Source organism: Littorina saxatilis, linkage group LG3 (assembly GCF_037325665.1).
Source record: "Littorina saxatilis isolate snail1 linkage group LG3, US_GU_Lsax_2.0, whole genome shotgun sequence".
In the NCBI taxonomy this organism is placed as follows: Eukaryota; Metazoa; Mollusca; class Gastropoda; order Littorinimorpha; family Littorinidae; genus Littorina; species Littorina saxatilis.
The window spans coordinates 50,435,906-50,463,185 of NC_090247.1; the positions used below are offsets into that span (position 1 = coordinate 50,435,906).

The 27,280-nt window shown below is 45.1% G+C and overlaps 1 protein-coding gene across 12 annotated transcripts in view; it reads left to right on the top strand.

Annotated features, from left to right (window-relative positions):
* Nucleotides 1-27,280, top strand: part of LOC138962567 (uncharacterized) — a 274,245-nt gene that overhangs the window by 245,585 nt on the left and 1,380 nt on the right. The window lies entirely within an intron of this gene.

Genomic DNA, 27,280 nt, shown 5'->3' on the forward strand with positions numbered 1-27,280 from the left:
ATATTCAGCAACGAATTCTCACTATGCACAGGGAAAAATATGAGGATGCTGATGTTAGTATGTGCCCAAGTGGAGGGATGTTCTTACCCCACGTAACAGTCTGGCCACATCTGAACAATTTGTTTGTTTGTTTGTTTGTTTAACGCCCAGCCGACCACGAAGGGCCATATCAGGGCGGTGCTGCTTTGACATATAACGTGCGCCACACACAAGACAGAAGTCGCAGCACAGGCTTCGTGTCTCACCCAGTCACATTATTCTGACACCGGACCAACCAGTCCTAGCACTCACCCCATAATGCCAGACGCCAGGCGGAGCAGCCACTTGATTGCCAATTTTAAAGTCTTAGGTATGACCCGGCCGGGGATCGAACCCACGACCTCCCGATCACGGGGCGGACGCCTGACCACTAGGCCAACCGTGCCGGTAGGTCTGAACAAGAAAGCACAACTTTTTCCAATGGCTATGCTATGCTATACTAACTTAATATCTCTGTCCCCCAGAACTAGCGTCTATTTGGGACATGACGTGGTTATATGCTAGGAATGTGCCTTTTAAGGATGGAAAGGGAGGTGGGGGCGGGGGGGTCATTGATGACTAGTGGGCGTTCGACCGATACGGGTGGAGTCGGGTGTGGTTGGGGAGGTTGAATGGGAGGCTAACAGTGACCTGCAGTTTGTATTGGTTTATTACGGGTGTTGGAAATTAGAATGTATGGTGCATGAATAGATATTGTTGGGCTATTTCCTTGTTGAAAGTTTATGGGGCGGATTCGGGTAGGGTGTTGTTGTTTGGGTGTTTGTTTCTTGGGTTTGGGGTTTTTTTTTCTTGGGAGGAGAGATAGTTGTTTCATGTTGTTCCTGATGGTGGCGTTGGTGTTGGTGATGTGTGTGTGTGTGTGTGTGTGTGTGTGTGTGTGTATGTGTGTGTGTGTATGTGTGTGTGTGTGTGTGCGTGCGTGCGTGCGTGCGTGCGTCTGTGTGTGTTTTTTGAAAGGGTGGCTTAAATTGACATGCAGAGTTTTGTGGTTTATTACGGGTGTTGACAGGTAACATAAAGCAAAGGATATGCATAATTCTGCATTCAAAGTTTTGAAAGTTTATTGGGCGGATTTGGGTTATTTTGGGGTTTGAATTGGTGTTTAAAGTTACCTGTAGAGTTGTGTGGTTTGCTATGTGTGTTGGAAAGTGTCTCTGATGCGTGGATCACTTGGTAGTTTTTGTTCCTTTTCCTCACTACAAGTTAAAAGCGGGCAAATTCGAATAGTTTTGGGGCATGAATAGATAACTTTAGTTGACCTGCCTGCAGAATTGTATGGTTTATTACAGGTCATTTTTTGACATTTTCGTTGTGAAAAGTTTAGCGGGTTGGTTACTGGGGTAGTGTTTGGGCATACATCGATGGTTTAAATTGACATGTGCCTTATTACAGACGTTGGAAAGTAGTATCATAACTGCGCGTGGATAGACATGCTTTTTGCCTCTCCTTTTTTCAAGTCTAATCATCACCGTTGGTTGTTGCAAAGAGGGTAGAAGATGGGACTCAGCTTCACCCTCTTTGGTTGTTAATGTTGTACGAGCAGGCATGGCCTCGATGCGATCTCAGACACATACTGGATTTGCTTTTATTGTGTGTTGTTGTTTTCTCATCAATTTATTATCCCATCGCTGGGAAATTCGTATCGCTTCCTCCCAGTGCAAACCTAGGAGCAACAAGCGTAAGTGTTCGCGTGTTTATAGGTGTGATCAGCCTCCTGCAATTCTAGCAGAATTATCAAGGTCTTGCGCCTGCTACAGTGTTAACACGGGTGCGGGACATGGATACCGTCTATGAGTTTGCTCATAAGGTTGACCCGTGCCAGGATTCGAACGGCCCAGAAGCTCTACCAGCTGAGCTACTGGGCAGCAATGCCAGGACTGAGGCTGTTCTCGTTTTCGTTCTACACTCTCACTGTGTCGTCCTCGCACCTTCAGAACTAAACGTCCCTCTTGCTCTGAGATTGTTGTGGTGATGATGATTGTTGTCGCCTCGCCATACGATCGTTGTCTCCGTGGTCACTGAAGCGACGACTGGCTAACTGAGCGTGACCGCTGCTTTCTCTGCTGTCACTCCCTCCACACCCGGGTTAATGCCATTCTCTACGCTTCGTTGATTCACGGGTACAAGCGGCGAGGTTGTTAGAGGGGGGAGAGGGGTAACGAAAACCAGTGCGGGGGGGGGGGGGGGAAGAAAGGTTTGTATCTGAGAGTTAATCGGTTTTCTTGTTGGGACCATAGTAGGGCGAAAGGGGAGGGGTGTTTGTTTGGCGGTAGTGAAAGTAGCAGTAGTAGTAGAAGTAGTAGTAGTAGTAGTAGTAGTAGTAGTAGTAGCAGCAGTAGTAGTAGTAGTAGTCTGTACTGGTTGTAAAAGAACTGATAAAACAGAGCAGAACAAAACAAGCAAAAACTGTATAATAAAATAGAATAGCGCAAGAAACAGTGACATGATACAGAATGACAGGAAATTAGATCGGAAAACACTGTTGGAAAAGTAGTACCAATTAGGATAAATTCAGGTCAATGAATAGTGCTCCAGCCTTATGTTTAATTCTAATGAGAAGGTTTTCACCCCAACAAAATGAAATATAATAAAAAGAGATACTCTTTCGGACGGACCAAAAAAGATAACAAAATTAATTTCCACGCAGTAACGACTTTTTTTTTTCTCGTTTGAACTTCTTTACAACAATAGTGCTCATTCCTATTATATAATTATACCTTTCTCATAACTAATCTGCTCATAGACAAACGCGGGAATCGTTTCCAGCTAAATCCTTTTTTTATCATTTAACTTTGTTTGTTTGTTTGTTTGTTTGTTTGTTTGTTTGCTTAACGCCCAGCCGACCACGAGGAGCCATATCAGGGCGGTGCTATGGCATTCCATTTGTCAAATAATTATTTGGATACTTTTTCATGTTTTTTCACCAGTTTTAGCTAAATAATCATTATTTAGAAGCTCATGTGCTAAATAGGTAATTGTTTATAAACAATGTAAAACAATTCTAAATATTTTTTTGTTTACGTAAACCATTCATTATTTACCTAAACAATTCATTGTTTACGTAAATAATTCATTGTTTACGTAAATAATGATTTATTTAGCAACATTGCTGATTGTTTACAAACAATGTAAAATACGTCTAAATAATATATTGTTTACGTAAACAATATATTATTTAGACTTATATTACATTGTTTATAAACAATCAGCAATGTTGCTAAATAAATCATTATTTACGTAAGCAATGAATTATTTACGTAAACAATGAATTGTTTAGCCAACACATTTGCCATTATTTAGGGGTTTCTAGTATTCGCTTCTGAACTAAGTTTTATGTCTTTCAGTGATTACTATAATTGAATACAAGGTCTCTCCACACACTCTTATCTTAAAATAGCTGTTATTTGGATATTATTTTGTTTATTTTACAAGCCGAAATTGCTGTACGAAAATAACTGATCTCAAACACAGTCAAAGTTCAAGGTCAATAAGGTTTTTCCCTGCCGGGAGTGTTTAGTGTTTGCATTTTCTTGCTTGAAGTTGTTGAAACACAGTTTTTTCCCCTTATGTTCTCTGTAACTTACAGATAAAAAAAAAGTTTAATCATGCAGTAAGAGAAATGGAAAGAGAAAGTTTTTGTTGAGACAGAACAGAAAACTTAGGACAAAAAACTTTTTTTCAACAACTTCAAGGGAGAGAATGCAAACACTAAACACTCCCGGTCATGACCTTGACCTTTTGTTTGTTTTCGCATTCAGTTCTTTTTGTACGGCAATTTCAGCTTGTAAAATAAACAAATTTACGAACATTTTCTGATAAATAATGTTTGGAGATACCTTGTATTGAATTATAGTATATACACAAAGAAAAAAAATGAAGCTTAGAAGTGAATTCTTGATTCCCCTAAATAATGAAAACTGCTTTCCCTAAACAATTCATTGTTTAGGGAAAGCAGTTTTCATTATTTTGCGAATCTGCTAAATAATGCATTATATAGGTAAACAGCGATTTATTTAGCAACTGCTCACTTTATCCACCCAAAAAATATTATTTTGTAAAATAAGTGATTATTTGTGTAAACAATACATTATTTACGTAAACAATGAATTATTTACGTAAACAATGAATTATTTACGTAAACAATGAATTGTTTTGGTAAACAATGAACGGTTTACGTAAACAAAAAATTATTTAGAATTTTTTTACATTGTTTATAAACAATTACTTATTTAGCACATGAGCTTCTAAATAATGATTATTTAGCTAAAACTGGTGAAAAAAACATGAAAAAGTATCCAAATAATTATTTGACAAACGGAATGCCATACGGTGCTGCTTTGACATATAACGTGCGCCACACACAAGACAGAAGTCGCAGCACAGGCTTCATGTCTCACCCAGTCACATTATTCTGACACCGGACCAACCCGTCCTAGCACTAACCCCATAATGCCAGACGCCAGGCGGAGCAGCCACTAGATTGCCAATTTTAAAGTCTGAGGTATGACCCGGCCGGGGTTCGAACCCACGACCTCCCGATCACGGTGCGGACGCCTTACCACTAGGCCAACCGTGCCGGTCTATCATTTAACTACTCATAAACAAACGTAATCGTTTCCCGTCGAATGTGTCCTATATTGTTCTCTTTCTTTCTTTGGTGTTTAACGTCGTTTTCAACCACGAAGGTTATATCGCGACGGAATCAGGAAGTCTTCCGCTGCTTTTCATTCTCTCCACAATGGTGCCATGGTGGGTTTTTTTTAACCACCGACTAGTTTCACTTTCACCGTTTATTCATTCATCCTCCCACTTCCACACAAAAACGTCCACTAAAGTGAGAAGAGAGAGACTGAGAGAGAGACAGAGAGATACATACACTGAGACAGAGACACAAATAGAGTCGCACACACACACACACACACACACACACACACACACACACACACACATACACACACACACGCATACACACACACACACACACACACACACACACACACAGAACTCAGAACTCAAAACTCAGAACGGTTTATTGTACTAAGGCCACAGACCCATAGACAAACCAAGGGGAATGGGGGAAGAACAAAATCAGAAACAACACAAAAACACCTAATCTAAACTGGGCTAGCAAAACTCGAAAGCAATAAATGTTAACATTTCAAAAATACAACTCAACTGACAAACTGTCTTTAAATGTACAATACAGACTGTAACGACAGACAGACAAACAGAGAGAGAGAGACAGACAGACAGACAGAGACAGACAGACAGACACACACACACACACAGACAGACAGACACACACACACACACACACACACACACATACATACACACACACACACACACACACACACACACACACACACACACACACACAAGACAGAGAGAGAGAGAGAGAGAGAGAGAGAGAGAGAGAGAGAGAGAGAGAGAGAGAGAGAGAGAGAGAGAGAGCCAAAGAGAGAGAGATTGAGAGGAAAAAAAGGGAAAGATAACAGACAGTCATCAGCTACACTTCTTTTCAAAGGTCCAGGAAGAAGGAAACCTCCTGTCGATCGATTGGGCAAACAAAAGGTCACGTGGTCCAACGCCACTTCCGCTAAGAGCAAGCGATGAAAACGAGGTTAATGGAAGAAAAACGTAGTCGGGGCCCACAAATTCTACCCCCTGTCTTGGAAAGCAAGAGTTGCAAAATTAGCACACATACAACAGAGAATGGCGGTCAGAGGGGGGTTGGGGGGGGGGGGGTGGGGAGAGAAAGAACGAGAGGGAGATTCGTCAAAGAAGAAAATAGAGGGGAGAATCGTAGAAGATAACAGAAGAAACGCAAGTAGATGAGGAAGACAGCGTGAAAGAAAACGCAGAAGAAAATAAAGGGGAATAAAATAGAACAAGACTTTTACAAACACAGAAGACTGGAGCCGGTGGCAGGACATCGCAGAGTGAATTGTATTCAGTCAGAAAAAAATAGTCGAAGAGGAAGATAACAGAGAGAAGAACAATCATACCCGAAGAAGAAACTAACGAAAAAAGAAAGGAAAATATAGCAAAACGTTGCATAGACAGAGGGATAGAGCAAGTGGCTTCTGGACAGCGCAAGCGGGTTTTTGTTAACTCAGAAACAAAGCAGTTTAAGGAGGAAAATTACAGAGTGAAAGCACGGAAGAAAAAAAATTCAAAAAAAATTACGAAAAAAGCACGGAAGAAAAAACAAAAAAAAAGAAGGTTGCAAAGAAGGAAGGAAACAGTGAGAAAGAGAATCGGACAGGAAAGAAGAACAAAAAGACAGGAAAGACGCAAAAAAGTCCCAAAGACAGAGGACTGGAGCCGCTAGTCGGACGCCGCAGAGCGATTTTTGTTGACTCAGAGGGGGCATCAGTGGGTTTAACGGTTCCCCCAAGTCGCTACGAACCGGCCAGGGGGAGGCAACACCGGCCATATAAATCATGTCAGCTCATTTCCCAGCATCCCCCGCTGCTTTTTGATGGGCTTCTCGCCAATTCACGGGATGGATGAGAAAATGATGAGATTTCCTAAACGCCGGCCATAGGGAGACGCACGGCGACGCATTAAACTTTATTACTGGGTCCGAGACAATACAGCTGAAAATGAAAACCACAGCGGAGAAAATCTCTTTTGAAAAAGACACACAAAATCCCGAGCCCCTCTCTCTCTCTCTCTCTCTCTCTCTCTCTCTCTCTCTCTCTCTCTCTCTCTCTCTCTCTCTCTCTCTCTCTCTCTCTCTCTCTCTCTCTCTCTCTCTCTCTCTCTCTCTCTCTCTCTCTCTCCTGCAACGTCAGTTACTGATTTCCTATTACTTGTTGTCTTGGATTGTCAACCCAGCGCTGAGCAAAAGTTAATTGATGTCTAAACAGCCTGGAAGTTTTGGGCCGTTTCATTTACGTGATAGTTTTCTATACCACGCTATCTAATCGTTCGCAGTTTCGGCGAGAGCGGAGGGGGGCTTTTTCATCGCTCCCAAGAGTCCAGTCAAATTCGTCTTTTTTATGAAAACATGTTGTCACACGGTAATCGCTTCCTGTCCGAACTTGATTTGTTCATTATCGTTGATCTGAGTTTGATACCTTTGAAATGTGACACGGCAAATAGACATTCCCTTTTCATCTGTGATGCGCTAAATGTTGCAGATTCAGGGATAATGTCTTTCATTATCGATGCTCCAAATTTTTATGGTACCCCTTTCCGGTTTTCAGGGAAGAGCGGTTGTGACTTCCTGTTCGCACTGGCTTAAAATGTGAATAGTCTGTATCAGAATTGGAATAATTTATCAAAAACCAAATTGATTATTTGTCTCTTCGTCCGTGAAATGTTATTTGACATTTTAGTCATTTCTTCCTTTCTCGTTTGTTGACTTATGATCATTAGTTTATGGTCATGCTAATCGATTTGACTGACGATTTCCATCACATTCGTCAAGTTATTTCCGAGCACAGTCATTGAACGCCGTAATTTTATTCATGGGAAGTTTAGTCTGTGTTTTCAGTGCATTTCACAAGTTATCTCTGACGTGTACTTTTTTTGTGTAGAACTGTTCATGTAAAGGTAATCTTTAGTTCGTTTAGGTTTCTGTAGTATAATACAAGGAAATAAGTTTTGAAAATCTCATTCTCTCTCTCTCTCTCTCTCTCTCTCTCTCTCTCTCTCTCTCTCTCTCTCTCTCTCTCTCTCTCTCTCTCTCTCTCTCTCTCTCTCTCTCTCTCTCTCTCTCTCTCCATCTATCTATCTTTCTGGTGTCCCCTAGCCTTTAGTATCCTCTCCCCAACCCTCCAGCCCAAATGTCTTCTCTGTCTCTTCCTCTCTGCTGTTCTCCCCCTCTCTTTCTTCTGTCTCTCTTTCTGTCTATCTGTCTCTCTCTCTCTGTCACCAACTGACCTCCTCTCTCTCTCTCTCTTTCGCTCTCTATCTCCCCCTCTCTCTCTCTCTATCTCCCTCTCTCTCTCTCTCTCTCTCTCTCTCTCTCTCTCTCTCTCTCTCTCTCTCTCTCTTTAGCTCTCTCTCTCTCGATCCCTCCCTATTTCTCTCTCTCTCTCTCTCTCTCTCTCTCTCTCAGTAAAAGTCTCTCTCTTCCTCCCCTACTCCTTATACTTTTGTCCATGCCCCCCCCCCCCTCTTTGCTGATCTCTCTCTCTCTCTCTCTCTCTCTCTCTCTCTCTCTCTCTCTCTCTCTCTCTCTCTCTCTCTTTCTCTCTCTCTCTCTCTCTCACCCAAAGCCCATTAGTTTTCTGCCCTAAGAAGAGTAGCGTTTCAGACTAAAAGGGAGGCGGGTCCCCAGCCTCTCATCAAACGCGCTTTACACATCTATCACGCAATAACCATCCCTGCCCTCTCGAACCGTGCCTGTGACCACGTTTGGCGGCAGTGTTTTGAAGTTCGTGGAAGTCATCCTTCAGATATGACCTCAAGCAGACTTGCACGCGCAGACAGACAGAAAAAATGATGAACGAACACTGATGCGCACGCAATCGAACGCACACACACGTGCCCACATGAATTCATGCGCGTGTGCTCGCACGCATATACACACACACGTACCCGCGCTTACCCACGCAGCCAAATGCTCGTACATACGCACGCATATACACGCAAACACACACACACACACGCTCTCTCTCGCTTTTTCTCTTTCTCTCTGTTCCCTTCCCTTCCCCCCTTCCTCTCTCTCTCTCTCTCTCTCTCTCTCTCTCTCTCTCTCTCTCTCTCTCTCTCTCTCTTTCTCTGTTACTCTTCTTCCCTCCCTGCTGCCCCCCCCCCCCCAACCTCAGTGAGCACACATGTGTGTTCGTGCGTGTCTCCTGATGCCTCCCTGTTACAAACTCTGATCTTCGCCAAGAGAGAGAGAGAGAGAGAGAGAGAGAGCGACAGAAGAGAGAGTGATAGAAAGTGAGCAATAGAATGGGGGTAAGGCCACAGCAAAAGTTCCAGCGGTGGGACTAGGAGGGGACGGGCATCACGCGAAGAGGCCATCCCTTACAGGGGGAAGTGGCAAGTGCTTGTGACGGGGGACGGAGCTGTTTCCCCCAGCCTTTCTGGCCTCGTGGGCTGATGAGGGGCCCGGCTTGATGGCATGCTGCTTGTTCACTTTGGGATGGCGGCTACTCTGTCTTCAACTCTTGATAGAGAGAGCGCTCTATCACGATGGACTGTGTCCGTCTGTTCTTCTCTCGCCATTGACCTCGGAGCCCTCCGTATTCCCCTACCTTCTGATACCTGAGGCTGATCGGTGGCTAGCTAGGTGGCGTGGTGGTTGTTCACTTTAAGGTGGCGGCTTCTCTGTCTTCAACTCTTGATAGAGAGAGCGCTCTATCACGATGGACTGTGTCCGTATGTTCTTTTCTCGCCATTGACCTCGGAGCCCTCCGTATTCCCCTACCTTCTGATACCTGAGGCTGATCGGTGGCTAGCTAGGTGGCGTGGTGGTTGTTCACTTTAAGGTGGCGGCTTCTCTGTCTTGCATTCTTGATAGAGAGAGCGCTCTATCACGATGGACTGTGTCCGTCTGTTCTTCTCTCGCCATTGACCTCGGAGCCCTCCGTATTCCCCTACCTTCTGATACCTGAGGCTGATCGGTGGCTAGCTAGGTGGCGTGGTGGTTGTTCACTTTAAGGTGGCGGCTTCTCTGTCTTTAAGTCTTAATAGAGAGAGCCCTCTATCATGATGGACTGTGTCCGTCTGTTCTTCTCTCGCCATTGACCTCGGAGCCCTCCGTATTCCCCTACCTTCTGATACCTGAGGCTGATCGGTTGCTAGCTAGGTGGCGTGGTGGTTGTTCACTTTAAGGTGGCGGCTTCTCTGTCTTCAACTCTTGATAGAGAGAGCGCTCTATCACGATGGACTGTGTCCGTATGTTCTTCTCTCGCCATTGACCTCGGAGCCCTCCGTATTCCCCTACCTTCTGATACCTGAGGCTGATCGGTGGCTAGCTAGGTGGCGTGGTGGTTGTTCACTTTAAGGTGGCGGCTTCTCTGTCTTTAAGTCTTAATAGAGAGAGCCCTCTATCATGATGGACTGTGTCCGTATGTTCTCTCGCCATTGACCTCGGAGCCCTCCGTATTCCCCTACCTTCTGATACCTGAGGCTGATCGGTGGCTAGCTAGGTGGCGTGGTGGTTGTTCACTTTAAGGTGGCGGCTTCTCTGTCTTCAACTCTTGATAGAGAGAGCGCTCTATCACGATGGACTGTGTCCGTATGTTCTTCTCTCGCCATTGACCTCGGAGCCCTCCGTATTCCCCTACCTTCTGATACCTGAGGCTGATCGGTGGCTAGCTAGGTGGCGTGGTGGTTGTTCACTTTAAGGTGGCGGCTTCTCTGTCTTTAAGTCTTGATAGAGAGAGCGCTCTATCACGATGGACTGTGTCCGTCTGTTCTTCTCTCGCCATTGACCTCGGAGCCCTCCGTATTCCCCTACCTTCTGATACCTGAGGCTGATCGGTGGCTAGCTAGGTGGCGTGGTGGTTGTTCACTTTAAGGTGGCGGCTTCTCTGTCTTTAAGTCTTAATAGAGAGAGCCCTCTATCATGATGGACTGTGTCCGTCTGTTCTTCTCTCGCCTTTGACCTCGGAGCCCTCCGTATTCCCCTACCTTCTGATACCTGAGGCTGATCGGTGGCTAGCTAGGTGGCGTGGTGGTTGTTCACTTTAAGGTGGCGGCTTCTCTGTCTTCAACTCTTGATAGAGAGAGCGCTCTATCACGATGGACTGTGTCCGTCTGTTCTTCTCTCGCCATTGACCTCGGAGCCCTCCGTATTCCCCTACCTTCTGATACCTGAGGCTGATCGGTGGCTAGCTAGGTGGCGTGGTGGTTGTTCACTTTGGGGTGGTAGGTAGTTTGTCTTGAATTCTTGATAGAGAAAGCCATCTTGCACGATGGACTGTGTCCTCGCCAGTGGTCTGAAGACAAGAAACCTCGGAGCCCTCCTTTATTCCTTTACCTTCTGATACCTGAGGCTGGTCGGTGGCTAGCTATAGGTGGCATGGTGGTTGTTCACTTTCGGGTGGTGGGCACTCGATCTGTCTTAAACTCTTGATAGAGAAAGTTGTGTCCGTCTGTTCTTTTCTCGCCAGTGGTCCGCAGACCAAAAACCTCACAGTTCTCGATATTCCCCTAGCTCCTGATACCTGAGGCTGGTCGGTGGCTAGCGGTGGTTGTTCGTGAAATATTGATATGGAAAGCCCTCTATCGTGGTAGACTGAGTCCGTCTGTTCTCTCACCAGGGGCCCAATGACCAGAAACCTAGATCGGCTATGTTGTCTCTCTTGACTTTTGGAGGTAATCTTTTCGATGGCCTTCAGTCAAGTCTATCTCACTCAGCCACAACCACCATCTCGACCACACGGTCGTCAAAGTGTTGGTCATGTTTCTAGATTGTCTTTTAAAGTCTGTATCAAATCTTAGCTTAACTTAGCGACAACCTCCTATCGATATCTCTCCGCGTTTCAATCTATCATTCCTGTCCTACCTTCTGTCTTCCTTCCACTCTCCCAGTGTCTCTTCCCACCGTTACTACCAACCCCCCAACCCCTCCACTACACACTCGACTACCTTTGTCATGTTTCTGGATTGTCCTCGAAAGTCTGTATCAAATCTTAGCGGGCCTTATAGCGACGACCTCCTATTTCTTAACATTTCAACATATCATCCCTGGCCTACCTTCTGTCTTCCTTCCCCTCTCCCAGTGTCTCCCCCTACCACCACTACCACCCCATCCCCCATCCCGTCCATCACACTAGTCTTGGTCATGTTTCCGGATTTTATTCCCATGTCTGTATCAAATCTTAGCTTACTTTGAGCGACAACCTCCTATCTCTCAACGTGTCAACATATCATCCCTGTCCTACTTTTTCTCTTCCTTCCCCTCTTCCAGTGTCTCCCCCCACCACCACTATTCCCCACCCCCCCCCCCCCCATCCCCTCCACTACACACTCGACTACTTTTTGTCATGTTTCTGGATTTTCCTTCAAAGTCTGTATCAAATCTAAGCTTAAATTAGCGACAGCCTCCTACCTCTCCACATTTCAACATATAATCACTGCTCTACTTTCTGCCTTCCTTACCCTCTCCCAGTAACGAGTGTCTCCCCCCACCACCACTACCCCCCCCCCCCATCCCCTCCACCACACGGTCGTCAAAGTTTGGTCATATGTCTAGATTGTCTCTATCAAATCTTAACTCATTTAAGCCACGACAACCTCCAATCTCTCCACATTTCAACACAAGAAAAATGTTCATTCAAAATGAACAGCGTCGATGCAATGTCCACCAAAGATTTATTTTGGGAAGTGTTAAAATTAAAAGGTTAGGGTCAAAAGTCAATGAATTGCATGTTGTGCTGGATATATAAATTGTTTATTTCAGTCAATGCTTGCTATGAATTGATCAAACAGCCACAAGAAAAAACAAGTCGCGTAAGGCGAAATTACTACATTTAGTCAAGCTGTGGAACTCACAGAATGAAACTGAACGTAGTCCGCCGCTAGTGCAAAAGGCAGTGAAAGTGACGAGCCTGTTTGGCGCGGTAACGGTTGCGCTGTGCTTCATAGCACGCTTTACTGTACCTCTCTTCGTTTTAACTTTCTGAGCGTGTTTTTAATCCAAACATATCATATCTATATGTTTTTGGAATCAGGAACCGACAAGGAATAAGATGAAATAGTTTTTAAAACGATTTCGGAAATTTAATTTTGATCATAATTTTATATTTTTAATGTTCAGAGCTTGTTTTTAATCCAAATATAACATATTTATATGTTTTTGGAATCAGAAAAGGATGAAGAATAAGATGAACGTAAATTTGGATCGCTTTATAATTTATTTATTTTTTTACAATTTTCAGATTTTTAATGACCAAAGTCATTAATTAATTTTTAAGCCACCAAACTGAAATGCAATACGGAAGTCCGGCCTTCGTCGAAGATTGCTTGGCCAAAATTTCAATCAATTTGATTGAAAAATGAGGGTGTGACAGTGCAGCCTCAACTTGTACAAAAAAGCCGGATATGACGTCATAAAAGACGTTTAAAAAAAAACACACAAAAAAAAACCGTCCTGGAATATCATTCCCAGGAAGTCTCATGTCAAATTTCATAAAGATCGGTCCAGTAGTTTAGTCTGAATCGTTCTACACACACATACACAGACAGACAGACAGACACATACACAGACAGACAGACACACACACACACACACACACACACACACACACACACACACACACACGCACATACACCAAGACCCTCGTCTCGATTCCCCCCTCTATGTTAAGACATTTAGTAAAAACTTTTTAATTAAAAAATAGAGCTTGTTTGAAACAGGTAGAAAGGAAGAGTTGATATTGCAATATCTGTACGTGGGAATGTGGTGAAAAAGAGTGCTAAAAGTAGTAAGTCGGCCTCAGATCCATTTCAAATATTTATTGCAGAAAAACAAAATACAAATTAAAAACAAAACCACAGAACCATTACCAGGTGTCATAGGAATGTTTGAAAACAATAGTTTTAATTTTACACTGTAAATACAGGAATCAGAATTAAACACCTCAAATTGGCACATGCATAATGAATCACCTGGAATTGCAACAGGGAGATACTGAAGTAATTGGAAACAAACACTTGAAATTGACAGAGAAACAATTGAAAATATATTACTGACATGAGCGTACAATATTTTAATGGAAGTGCATTTTTAGCACGAAGCATCCGCAGGAGGATGCACTAACAATTACATAGTGCCACAAAATGTGTACGGACATTTCACAACTGTGCATTATTAGCACAGAACACATACATGGGGGCGCACAAAACATTATTGTACCATGATGATGATCGGGATTGTTGAAGATCTTTTCTTGTGCAAGGCGCCCCTGTATGACCGCAACTGATCCAACCGGCCGCATCTGAACAAACGACGTCGAAACGGCGCGAAACACGTCCTCTCGGTTGGTCTCGGATTGACTCGGCTCCTCTCGGTCTTTTTTTTGTGTGTGTCTTTTTTTCTTTTCCTTATGGTCGGAGTGGTATATTTATGTACATCTTAGATTAAAAAAAACACCCGAAAGCTGTGTTTAATCGTTTCGCGTAAATTTTGTACATTTTTTTTTCAGCTTTGAAATTGTTTTGGCTTGGAGAGTCAGCGCGCTTTGGCTTGGAGACTAATTCTCCACAGGCACGTTCTTCCCAACCACAGATACCAGCGTCGTCCGCGACGCTGGAATAAGTACAACTATCATCCCTGCTCTACCTTCAGTCTTCCTTCCCCTCTCCCAGTGTCTCTTCCCTGCACCGCCCCCCCCCCCCCCCCTCGTCCACCATCACCGCCCCCCTCCCCCTTCTGGGTATCTTTCCCAGAAGGTGTCCCCGACGTCGTGAGCTGGCAGGGAGCGGTGCTTTCTACCGGCGGTCAGGGAACACTTGCCGCAAATTGACGCCCAGTAGCACGCGAAGGGCGCGCGCTTTTTCTGCATGCTCGGCACGTGACACGCGAAGCGCGCGTCTGTCACAGCGTGTGCTTTACACCCCCTTTTCCTGCCGCCGCCACCGCTGCCCGGGGACCTGGGGTGGCACCCTAGCTCTGACACTCTCAAGTCGATTTTGAGCTGTGTCACAGTCCAGAGGTTGGTTGGTTGGTTGGTTGGTTTGTAGGTTATTGGCATGGTGTGTGCTTATTATCGTCTCTTTATGGGCAGAATATACCTGCGCAGTTTCAGCGGCACAGCCGACGCACTGCCTATTATTTATGCCGCGATAGGGATTATGACGAGTAGGCTACTTGGCCTGTTTTCCTTTCATGCTACGTGTAGCGGGCTGGGATAATCTGCAGTGCGTCGTCAGTCCTGCTGAAGTTACATATGTGAGCGGAGCACCTTAGCAGCTTGCTATCCGAGACAGGTGCAAGTTTGTTTCCTTTCTCAGTTCAACCCAGGGGTACAGGTATATCGTTGCAGATTAGTTGGCTTGCATTTTACGAAAGAATAGTCATCTAAAGGTCGTCCTTAAAGTGAGCCCAAAGTTAACTTCGATAAGTCGTTTTATTTAAGCTTCAGTGTCAAAGCAATTTTCAGTGAGTTTCGAGAAGTAGATTTCGCGAAGTCGACTTCGCCCAATTAATATGAAGCTTTACAAGGATGTTCCGGTGACGGTGTCTTTCTTTCTTAGCTACTCAAGCCGTTTTGAGCCGTGTCGCAGCCCAGAGTTGCTATTCGAAGCATATAACTTGAACTGTCAGTCAGCATTCTCCAGGACTGCTCAATCCACGCAGTAAAAAGGTCGAAGCTCTGGCCCCGGAACCTTTGGAAAACAACGCATAACTCGAGACAACAGATGACCCCCAATGGTCCATTTTTCGGCATCTGTCGGTCTACGAATGTAACGCATGGTGGGTCAAACGCGGAAGAAGGAGTGTATAACCAGCATCAACGTTATCTAAAACAAAACGACAAAACAATACTGTACTCACGTATAAAACGAAACGAATAATAAAGCACGACGTTTTGACCACTGGGGTCTTCCCCAGGCACAAAAATCGGAAAGAAAGAAGAAGAAGAAAGACGACAGTACAGAAAGAAGAACTATACAGATAAGATTCTAAAACGTTTTTGGGACAGAAGTGAACCTTCGTCGTCAGTCACCGACGAATGTGCCCGCAGTCGGAGGCCCCGAAACGCCAAGGTGTCGGCCATGGAAACAAGTCCGGAAACACCATCCAGGGGATGGTCCAACAGAGAGACAAGGGACGCGCCACGTCCGCAGACAAGAGCCGCCAAGTCCGCCATCAGCAGCAAAGTCCCCCCTTCTTCGTAAACCTTCCAGCAGCAGTTATACGTCCCTGGCGTGGGGGTAGATTTCGCCACTAATGGGGGCTAGTCGATCCTCGGGGAGAGATATCCTTTCCCGGGACCCCCGACCCCCCTAGAACCATATCTCCCCCTCGGTTCCGATGCCGGCCGCTTGACAAATGGTGTAACGAGCCGTCTTTGGCCAATATGTTGCCTCTCTCGCGCCATCGAGGGAAGGCTAACGTTCTTGTCTTCTGGTTGTTTATCTTCCTGTTCCCTCCCTCCCTCCCTCTTTTTTTATGATTTTTCAGAGTTCTCTTCTGGATTGATGGGCGGAGAGAGGTAGGATAGGGTGGGGGTGTCAGGGTGGCGAGACAAGAATGAACGGAAAGTGTTGGGTTCTCTTTGTGTGTGTGTGTGTGGAAAGTTTCGTGTTGTCTTCCCATCCTTATGTGTGTTTCCATGATTGTGACTGACACTCGTGGTTGAAACTTTGGAAAGCTGCAATCTTTAAAAATCTGATTAGTTTGAGATGTATTTTATACGGTCAAATTGTTAAAGATTCACATATCTGGAGTTTGCACCTATTTATTTCACGGTTTATTTGCAACTGGTTTTGTTAGAGTGGATGCTATTATTTCTGTCAAGTCCTGTCGCAAAATGTGTCACGCACAGCTCTCTGACGTGATCGATTCCTTACTTATCAGTCAACATTCTCTCACACTCTCACTCTATCTCTTTCCCTCTCTCTCTCTCTCTCTCTTTCCCTCTCTCTCTCTCTCTCTCTCTCTCTCTCTCTCTCTCTCTCTCTCTCTCTCTCTCTCTCTCTCTCTTTCTCTCTCTCCATCATTTCTGGACCAACCTCGCACTAACATGCAAACGTACAAAGATTATAAAAACAAACCGATTTTCGGCAGCTTACGTCTAATGCAGCTGCTGATATTCAGTGGATCGGACTGTTGAGTGCCTGAGTCTGTGAAAAAGAACAAGAGGGCGTTTCAAGGCCAGTGATGAGTGTCTCAAACACAGCTCGCTGTCACCGACACAAACACTGCCTTAGGGTGCACGTGCTAGTGATGCTAGCGACTGTTGTCGTCACTTTAGGGACTGGTGCGACCGTTATTGCTGTGTTGTTGTCGCGATGGTGGTTGATGTTGGTGATCCGCCTTCGTTGTTGCTATTTTGTGTGAAGCTCTTGTGGCTGGAAAAGTAGGTTTTGTTTTGCTTTTGGCTTAGCGTTATCTGTCTTTTGATCTGCCTGTGTCTGTCTGTCTGTCTGTCTGCCTGTCTCTCTGTCTTTCTGTCTGTCTTTCTGTCTGTCACTCTCTGTCTCTGTCTCTGTCTCTCTGTCTCTGTCTCTCTGTCTCTGTCTCTCTCTGTCTCTCTCTCTGTCTGTCTCTCTCTCTCTCTCTCTCTCTCTCTCTCTCTCTCTCTCTCTCTCTCTCTGTGGACATGTTGTACGCTGCCGTATATTACCGCTTGTTGGTTGGTGTGCACGTGCGTGCGTGTGTGTGTTTCCAGCCATGGTGTTTTTTCTATAGCACCATCATTGGCTGTGCTCAACCCCTACTGTTTGTTCCAGTTATAAAGGAACTGCTCCGTCCATATTGTAGCTCAATCTTCCCGCAGTATCTGTATGCCACTGCTGCAAATCGCAGTATGATTTTGCTCAGACATTTTTTATGCCATCCCCGGCAATCGTGTCCTTTTTCCGTGGGCAATCCTATCGGTGTGCATCTCTCTGCCTGTTTGTATCGGCCCAAGCACCCATCTTGTCCGATGCTCGTCCGATATCCGTCTGAGCAAACACGAGCTTGCGAGAGATACGAGTTCTCTTTCCTTCCCTCTGTTTGTCTTCCGCCTTTCCCTTCCCACCGTTGGCGCAGGAGCAACCAGAGATCGATTTTGGAGAGTCACGTGAACCAGTGGGAGACACGTGACCTGATAGTGGCTTCGTCGCGCCCTCTGGCGTTTGAGACAATGGCGGTCAGGTGAGGATCTAATGGCGACTGGGTCGTCTCGGGTGTCGTGTTTGATCTGGGATGAGGGCCGGGTAGGGTGACTCTTAACCTGTTTGCTCGAGACGTTTGTGCTTGTCGTCTGGCTTGACACTCGGGCTATTGTCGCCTGTGGATTCCGCGTGTGCACCGTCTTGCAGGCAATCTGAGACAGTCTCCTGACTTCCTCGAATTATTGCAGCGTCTGCTGATCAAGGGAAAGGTCGTTTGCCTTCTTTCTTTTCTTGTTCGCTCGTCCGTCCGTTCGTAATTAGATAAAAGTCGAAACCAAAAGTGCCTCTAATAGACAGGTGGTCGTCATGCAAAAAGTGAGTTTTATATTAAAGAATCGCGTTGGGCAATTTTTGAGGTGGTTGTAATGGGTATAGGTGGTCGTCAACAAGAATTGGAAGCCAGGGCAGGTTCCTCGGTATATGTCATTGGTGCAATGAGCTGAGCCTGTACTATACAAAACAGTTGTATAGTGTGGCTAAATGGTGATTAAAAAAGGAAGGTATCTCTTATTTGTTTTGTGTTCAAAAGTATTGTCTTAATTTCCGCATTTTCCTTCTTTCAAGCAAAGCTTTTTTTAAGATTAGAAAACATGTTTGTTTGTTTGTTTGTTTGTTTTTTGTTTGTTTGTTTTTGGTTGTTGTTGTTTGTTAGTTTTTGTGCTGTTGGTTGTTGTTGGTTTTTTTGTGTGTGTTTTTTTGTTTTGTTAGGGGGTAGTTCAAGAAATGATGCTCTATACACTTTCTGCAGGACTGACAATGCGTAAGCCCTATTTCTCCTGAAGTAACGTCTTTGAGTGTTATATATCTCTGTTTTATCCTTGCTAACTCAGGAAGTGTCGGGCGCAATGCCCATGTTAAGATTCCTAACTGTCGTCTTTTTCCGAGAAGAACTTGAGACTAGACTGCAATCCAAATGATCAAGTCTGGTCTTCTTGCCACTAATATTCAAGTGCATCTACCAAGAAAGGAATATCTAGGACTTGAGAGATCCTTTTGACGCAGATCTCGACAATTGTCATACAAATCATCATAGCACATAGCTAAAACAAACTGGCCTGTCACATTGACGTTTTAACAACGGGTTTATAAATGATCCCTGTCAGAATATTTATCAAATCAGAAGTGCAAACTCCAAAGGTCCTTTAAAGCAAACATTATAGAGCTTGTCCTTGCTCTTGAACAAATCTCAAGATAAAAATAGCCCTCCGCTTCATTTGACTAAGGTTCTTAAATCGTGACGCGAAATCCGCCAAAACATCAGGGCAACCACATTGTGAATGAAACTTTGGAGAAATCACAGCTGTCAGTCATCCAATGTAACAAACACCTTCCAAAATTAAGGGCGTTCTTAAGGGCTAATTGCGTTCAAAGGAGATATCCTCACTTCAGATCGCCGCTTTGTTAGGCGCATTAACGTCCGACAGTTGCGGTAAAGTCGTCGGTGTTTACCCAACGATTTTTGCCTTCCCTGAGTGTTGTCTCGATACACGGCCATCAAATAATGTCGGCAACTGTCAGCGCAAGTAGGAGGGAAATTATGCACAAACAGTCTCCGCGCACAAATAGATGTGTGTGTGTTTTCAATGACAGCAAATTCGGTGGGCAAACAGACACAACAAACGCAAACAAACGAGGGCCCGCCGAGATAAGTTTCCAGGTGACCTAAACATCCATAAGGATGCAGACGCACGCAGCCGCGTCACATGATCCACACGATATGATTACGTAGGCAGTTTAGGCGGTCGTGGAGGGGAGTGTACCGGGGGGCCCAGGCGGTACGGAGAGGGTTTTGCTACTGCGGCATCTGCTCGGGGTGGCACGCGACCTGAGCAGTGCGGCGTGGTGACATGTTTGTTCACTTTGTCACCTGGGCAAATCATCCTGGCGAAGCTGTGTAACAAAAATTTGTATCGACAAAAGCAAAGCTGACCGAATGTGTCCCTGCATATATCTAACGCGGGATGTTTTCAGCTGTTTTGATTTGTTTTCTGTTGTATAAGTACGTGTGTGTAAAACTGTTTGTCGTCAGTCCGGTATGTGTTCTTTAATTTTGGTGTGACTTGCTACGTTTGGAGAAAGAAATCCTACGTTATGCTTAAGATGAGTTTTCTGCTATAACAATAATAATGCATTTCTTTGTCGTCTTCTCGTTGCCCCCACCATCCCACTTCCATTCAGCTAATTCTTCCATTTTCATCTCCTTCTTTTTTTTCTACTCTTTGACCTTATTTTTCGTCTCATTTAAAGTGTCTCTCCTATTCCCATTTATTGCAACTTCCTATTTCTAGCTCTTTGACCGTTTTTCGTTCTTTATTCTAAACTTCATCATGTCTTTATTCTGTTCTTCTTATTAAAGAAAAAAGACAACACCATTTCAATGTTGTGTCTTCTGCAGGCATGTATCTGTCGTAGCAAGTTAGAGAGGTAGAGAGATAAAAAGAAAAGAGTGAACACAATCGAAGCCCAGGGAGACCAGCCTGGTCGAACAAAACTTTTAATCGAAGAGTTGTTCCCCCTACCCTTCTTTTGATCATTGCGCTCAAGTCGAAGGCCTGAGGGATTCCCGTCAATTTTCTACAGTGGAGGGGGCCGTGGAATTGGACTGATTCAAGGATCTAGCTGCGAGCATGAAATACACTTGTAATCTCCATATCTCCATCTAATTTCTCGCCCTCTTTATGAAATCATATCTCTTTTAGGGGCTTACAGTGTCGCTCTTGTCAATGTGTTCCTCTGCTCTGTGCTATATCTTCCGTTCCAATTTCCAGTGTACTTCAGCCGGGCTCTAGCCATAAAGCTTGGGGAGCCGGCAACTTAATCTTCCAATTAAGGCCCGTCGGTCGCTTTGACAAAGGGGGGTAAATCAGCCCTGACTCGCAGACAAGGGAGCAACTTGGAGAAAAGGGGAGATCAATATTGCGAAGAAAGAAAAGGGGAGGAAATGTCTAAAGCAGAAGGCAAAGGAGCGACACTTGCACACACAAAAAAAGACCAAAAAAAGAAGGGAAAGGTTTTAAGGGTCCGGGGAGAAGGCCGAGCAAAAGGAACGAATGAAACGGGTCCTCAGTAGGAGCCATAGGACGCAATTCCGCACAAGAAGAGAAACGAGAAGAAAAAGATCGAGAGGAGAGAAAGAGAGCGAAGGGAAAAGGGTGAGTTTCAAAGTTACGTCCCTTGCCACGCAGAGGGCCGGGGTTGAGCAGTGACACAATGACTGGCCCCTTGACCCCAACTTCCGTATACCACCGTTCGCCTCAATAAGTGCCGGGACATTTTATTGGGCTGGAGGGGGAGCCGGCACCATCTGCTGGGCTCCTGATTCGGCCATTTGGTGGCGGTCTAGCCCCGGGATTAAGCTCGCTCCCCGAGGTAATGTCCGCGAGCTTCAAGACGTTGAGATCACTGATGGCAAGCATTATACCCGGGGCCCCCACGCTTCTTATCAATGACGCCATGTAAAAGACGCCGCTCCCTGGGCATCGCGAGGGGGGATCACAGCAGACGTCAAAATGACAAATTGATTGAAAGGCAGACGACAAGGGGGGCTTGCAAGCGCGGGCGGCTCGGGGGGTCTCCCATGGGGGGGGGGGGGGGTGAAGACTGTAGGACCGCCACGACACAGGAGGAGAGTTCTGGAAGGGTTCAGACACAAGTACCTAGTCCGCCTCTGCCCCTCGTAACGTCCTACCCCTCGTGCCCCTTGGCCTGCTCTACGTCACAGCAGTTTGGCCCGATGCGAAGCGATCGCCAAGGAGAAAATTGGAAAGGCGAGACCGACTCTTGGGGGGCGAAGGACACTGGCCGCCATGTTTGTTCAGACCCCCAGCGCCCTCTACTCAGTTCTTGTCCGTCCAAGGGACTGCACTCTGGGGAACACGCCCATTCCATTCCCGAGCATGCGCCCCTGGCTGATATGTATGCGCGCGGGCGCGCGCTGAGGTTTGTGCGCGTGCACATGCATCGAACGAGGTAAAGGGGGCGAGGGAAAAGCAAACGTCGACACTACGCATCCTTGCAGCGCCCCATCTGGCTGGCAGATTAGGGCACCTCCTCGCGCCATGACTCTCCCAAATGAAAGCAAAATAAGGTCGGTCTGTGCCGGCCTTCAAGGTTAATGCCACAATAAATTGCCATCCATGACCAGTCCTTATTTTTTTCTTCCTCTTGAAAGACAAGAGGTTAATTCTTGTCATTTGCTTCGGATCCTCGGATTTATGTTTAAAAAGCAGACGCAGCATGTCAACGAATTTTTGTTGTTGTCAGTGATGTGTACTGAAGTGTAAAGATACGTCATTCATTTTGTTCTGTGTTGGTGGTCTTACTGCTATCTTTCCCAGCCAGCGTTTTGTTATGGTTTGGGTTTTTTTCCGCCAGCGTTTGCAGAGCTTTTACATGGTCATTTACTTATTCATTTGAAGCTAATAAACTTCTGGGGTTGAACTTAAACGTCGACGATGAATCATTTGTTTGAACTGAAATAGAAAATGAACAGATTTGGATCATTACGGCAGCAGATGCAGACCAACTCTTGCATGTCACTTCGACGTTAAACTGTGTCTCTCTGCATACCTCACAGTATCTGACATGCTGTCAACTCCTCCCGCTTGATAGCGTCATCTCACGTCTGCACTTCTGGAAGTGCTCAAAGCAAAAAGGAGAGAGAGCAAGTGTTTCCCGTTTTTGAGGGACAAATGCTCTTGAAGTTTTGCTGCATGATTAGGTGGCGTAATCTCTAGAATTGGAGTGTGTTCGAAAGAGGCGCACTTCATTCCAAATGTGTGAGCGATCAATTAGTTATTAGATCACGATGCTGTTGGTGCTTGTTTTTGAGGTCAGATATGACTGGTTAGAAACGTTTTGCTGTGTGCGTCAAGCCTTGTATTTTTTAAACTTGACTCAAAGGTCATGTGGTTTTTTACTTTGCAATAGCAAATTGTTAAAACAAATTATATCTTAAACAAAACAACAACAATTAAATAATCTCAAAAATTGAGTCACGTTATTGCACAAGTAACAGACCTTTATTGGCAAGTGACGGCAAGCTTAGCCAGGTATAGCCCAGTTACATGTTTTCCTAAAAACAACAACACAGGTGATACATTACGATGAAATAAACAGCAGATTGGCAGAAATGTGACCCTCCACCACGAAATGAGTCGCATGTCACCTCGAGGTTCTGCGCTAGGCTTAAAGGCACAGTAAGCCTCCCGTAAACCATCACAGAGCTCCCCGAGCGTCTAAATACAGTACAAGCATACTTCCATTTGAACGCTCACCGAACGGGAACATCCTGGCTGCTTTCTGTCGAGCGTGAGACATTTTCCAAGAATTTATTTTCGTAGACTTGTTCCGTTAACAACAACGGCGCCTCGTTTTTGCGCTAGACCTAACTTTTAAAATCTAAATAATGAATTGACAGCTTGTTACACAAACATTCTTTAATCATAAAAGAATTCGTTTTTCATGAAGACAAGATCAGAACAATTCGAAGTTGTGAAAGTTTAAAAAAAGAAAAGCCCGGAAGCAGGGTCACGCAAGGGTCGTAGCAGACGACGGCCGGTTTATCAGTGCAAATCGCCGTTCCTCTCAACAGTCAAAAGCCATCGCTAGAGTTCTTGTGAACCACAGCCGTTGTTTCGTGCATAAAGAAAAGTGCTATTGTAGATAAGCTCACGTCGAGTCGCATTCAAATGACTAACTATGACGACTGCATTGTGAAAAGGGAAAACTGGATCACACGGGTTCACGATGGCTCAGGGGTAAGATAAACCACGCAAAAATAAATTCTTTGAAAATTGTTCGCTCTTTTCGGAGGGCACCTAGGATGTTCTCAATTGGTGAGTGTTTAAATGAAAGGGTGTTTGTACTGTGTGTAAAAGCCTGACCGTATCTGTGATGGTTTACGGGAGGCTTACTCTGCCTTTAATATAAGTCCGGGGAGTGTCTGGTAACAGTGTGAGGGTCACCTTAGTCACAGGCTTATAACTCAAACAGTTTTCGCTCTTTTCTAAAACGGTTTTCACCACTGGATAGAGCATAAAAAACTCTTTAGGGAAATGTAAAAATATGAAAATCATGCAAAGGTGACATGCGACTCATTTCGTGGTGGAGGGTCACAAATGTCAAACATTCAAACTGGAAGGGACAGACATTCCAGCAAAAATATACCGCCGAACGAGGAAAAGATAGAGAAACATTCTGTCATGTCATTCTGGTGTAGAATGTTGAGAAACCTCTCGTGTATACGTCACTTCCGGCCGGTGCCCTGACGTGACCTTCCCGAGATCTCCTCGACCTTTCCCTCGGGTTCTGTCGCCAGCGACACCAATCACAAACAATCACCTGCCCTCTTGCGAGTAAGCAACACATTCCAATATTTTTTGAGTGGATTTTTTGTTCTTTTTTTGGTTCTTTTTTTTTTTGTAGTGCTTCTGCAGTCAGCCACAGCCGTGAGTTTCTGGGCCTACCTAACCCAAAATCCCGGGTGCAATGTTCCTACAGCTTAGAGCGCGTAGACGAAACGTAACCTTCAAAGTGTTGCGGCGTGTGAAAGGTCAGAGTTACTCCTTTTGGTATCTTGTCGTCACCTGTTTGATCGGCGCCGAGGCCGTGTTCTTTCCCTGCCCGGGTGCAACTTTTCCCTTACACCGGCCAACGAATCGCGGGGCCATTTTGCCGAGCAAATGTCCGTCATTGAAGGTTGTGTGTCGTCCAATGGGAAATTACCTTTGGTATATCTTTGATGCCGGGTACCACCGCCTTAGCGGGTAAACAGCGCTGCTCGGATGGGAGTATAGTGCTAATCCTCTCGCTGTTACCAGTTAGCTGCAGCAGTGGTGAGTGAAAAAGAGGAGGGGGAAACGAGAAAGAGAGGCACAGAGAGAAGTTGAGGCGCACTGAAGTGCAGGGCAGCACCAGAGGAGAGTTGAACGGTATTTTTTCGACTAAATACAGCAACTTCCTGTGATCGTAGTAAAGGAGAGGTCTGCTTTAGATAAGGATAAAGATAATTTTTCTATATAGTCCTGTAAGGTTACCCTCGGGGAATTTCGGGTTGCTTTCTCCCTGGGGAAAGCGAGCTGCCACGCAGTACGGCGGTACCCTTTATTGGGGGTCAACTTGATCGTATTCAAAGGAATCAGAATCACGTCTGCTCTGCTACGGCGAGGTGATGTGTTTTATCTGACGGTGATCTCTTAACCTTGTCAAGGTGGATGGGCAACGTGAAATTCTTAGGAAATATCCAAGGTGACGTGGCGAAGAAAGAACGAGGTCACGAATGCCGGACTGAGGTCAACTGTTTACTGTTAGATTAACCCTATATTACTCCTTGCCTATGTGTGTTTCTTTTTTTCTCGATATGCACGCAGAGACATACGGGGGTATGTACTCACACACACACACACACACACACACACAAACACACACACACATACACACGCACACACGCACATATACACACATGCATTCATACATACACACAGATACACACGCACACACGCACACACACACACACACACACACACACGCACACACGCACATATACACACACGCACTCACTTACACACACACACACTTTCCCCACAACACCTCTTCACCCCACCTTACCAAAACCCCGACAGACCACAACACTTTCACAGCGTTGTCCCTTTTTTGCACGTTGTTTGGCAACATAACACAATCTTCCTTTCTCCGATGTGAAACGCAACTCCAGGAAAGGAAAAGAGACAAAGAAAGAAAAGGAAGGATGAACGGGAGGAAGGAAGGAAGGGGGAAGGGATTTACAGGGGATAATCCAGCAGGAGCCAACAACCTGATCCTCCAGATCAGTGTCTTGGGCAAACACCGACTCCCCCCTCCTCCTTTGCGAGCGCAGCGGACGTGCAGCACATCAGAGCCTGGCGACAAACAGACGGCCGTTTCATAGTGGCGGGAAGGCTGTACAGGGTTTGGCGAGCAAAGCGAGGAAGGAGCATTTCGGTCAAAATACCACCGACAAGGATTTGGCGAGAGTTACATAGCATATTAACTCTGCCTGTCCCAAGATAGGCCAACTTGGTCCTAAGAGGACATGAAAATCAACCACTCAGTCATTTGGCGAGAGAATGAGTGCACCCAAGTGGAGATGCTCGCGCGAAAGAGAACACAGCGCCGCTGCATGCTTTGCAATCCCGTTGGTTTTCCACTGACGACCTACTTTTTATGTCAACCAATGTTCTTGAACTTTTTACAATTCCTTGTTTGGACACTTTCGCCTACTTAGCTACCCTGCAGCAAGCTAGCTTGCGATGCTTGCTGAAAGGAAACGCATGACAGCTAAGCGTGTAACGAGAACACAAACACGATCCTCTTGCTGGAACAACTAGAGGGGAGGGCAAAAGAAGTTCGTGGCACGTCTTCGCAATTGTGAAGGGATTATCGCGTATGCTGACTGTTTATTGCACAACATAAATTAAATTGAACGTTCAAAGAATTACTAGCACAATTTTATTGTTTCGCGATGCATGCAATATTCAAACGAAAAATATTGATACAATTAGATTATATCTTCAGGTTGCATTTGCGTGCCCTTCAAATGCAAAATATTCGCAAAGTTAAACTGTATCTCGGTATTGGCAAATTTAGATTGTACTTTTATGAAGAAGAAGAGCTTTTTCACATTTCTCTTGCCAGATGCTTTTTGTGTATTGAAACGTTGGCCATTCATGAAATCTGTGCAAGTTGAAAGATATGTGTGTTGTATGTCTGAATGAGGATTTTTCTAAATGATTATTATTTGATGCTAAAAGTGTGGACTTTCAACATATAGCTATTATTCAAGAGTTATTTTGTCTTGGTTTATTAAAAGACAATAACTGTATGGTGGAAAAGACTTTACAATTTATTATGAAGACTTAAGGATAAGGACAATATGTAGTATATGTGAGCTTATCCTCATGGAAATTCGGGTTGCTTTTTCTCTGGGGAATGCCAGCTACCATACAGTACGGTGCTACCCATGTTTTTCTTTTTCCTGCATGCGTATCTATATGTTTGCAAGCCCTGAGACTTTCGCTGCGAGCCTGGGTTCTTTATCGTGCGCATGCGTGCACACGAGGTTGTTCGGACACCGAGGAGAGTCTGCACAAAGTAAACTCTGGGAAATAAATATCTCGCCTAACGTGGGGATCGAACCCACGCCAATTTGTAGAGTGGGATCTCTGACTTGTACATCTGGAAGTGTCATCTTTGTTGGGCACAATGTCAGCTGTTGTGTATCTTTTCCTTTGCAATCCATGCACTCCAAGGTGTCCCTTTTTTTTTACGTGAAACGCGATAACTGCCTGTAGGCAGCATTCTCATGCAATTCTACTACAGTGGAACCTTCTTTTAATACCCCCCCCCCCCCCCCCCCCATTTAACAATTACGCCTTTTAAGACCTTACTTTTAGGTAGAAAGCCT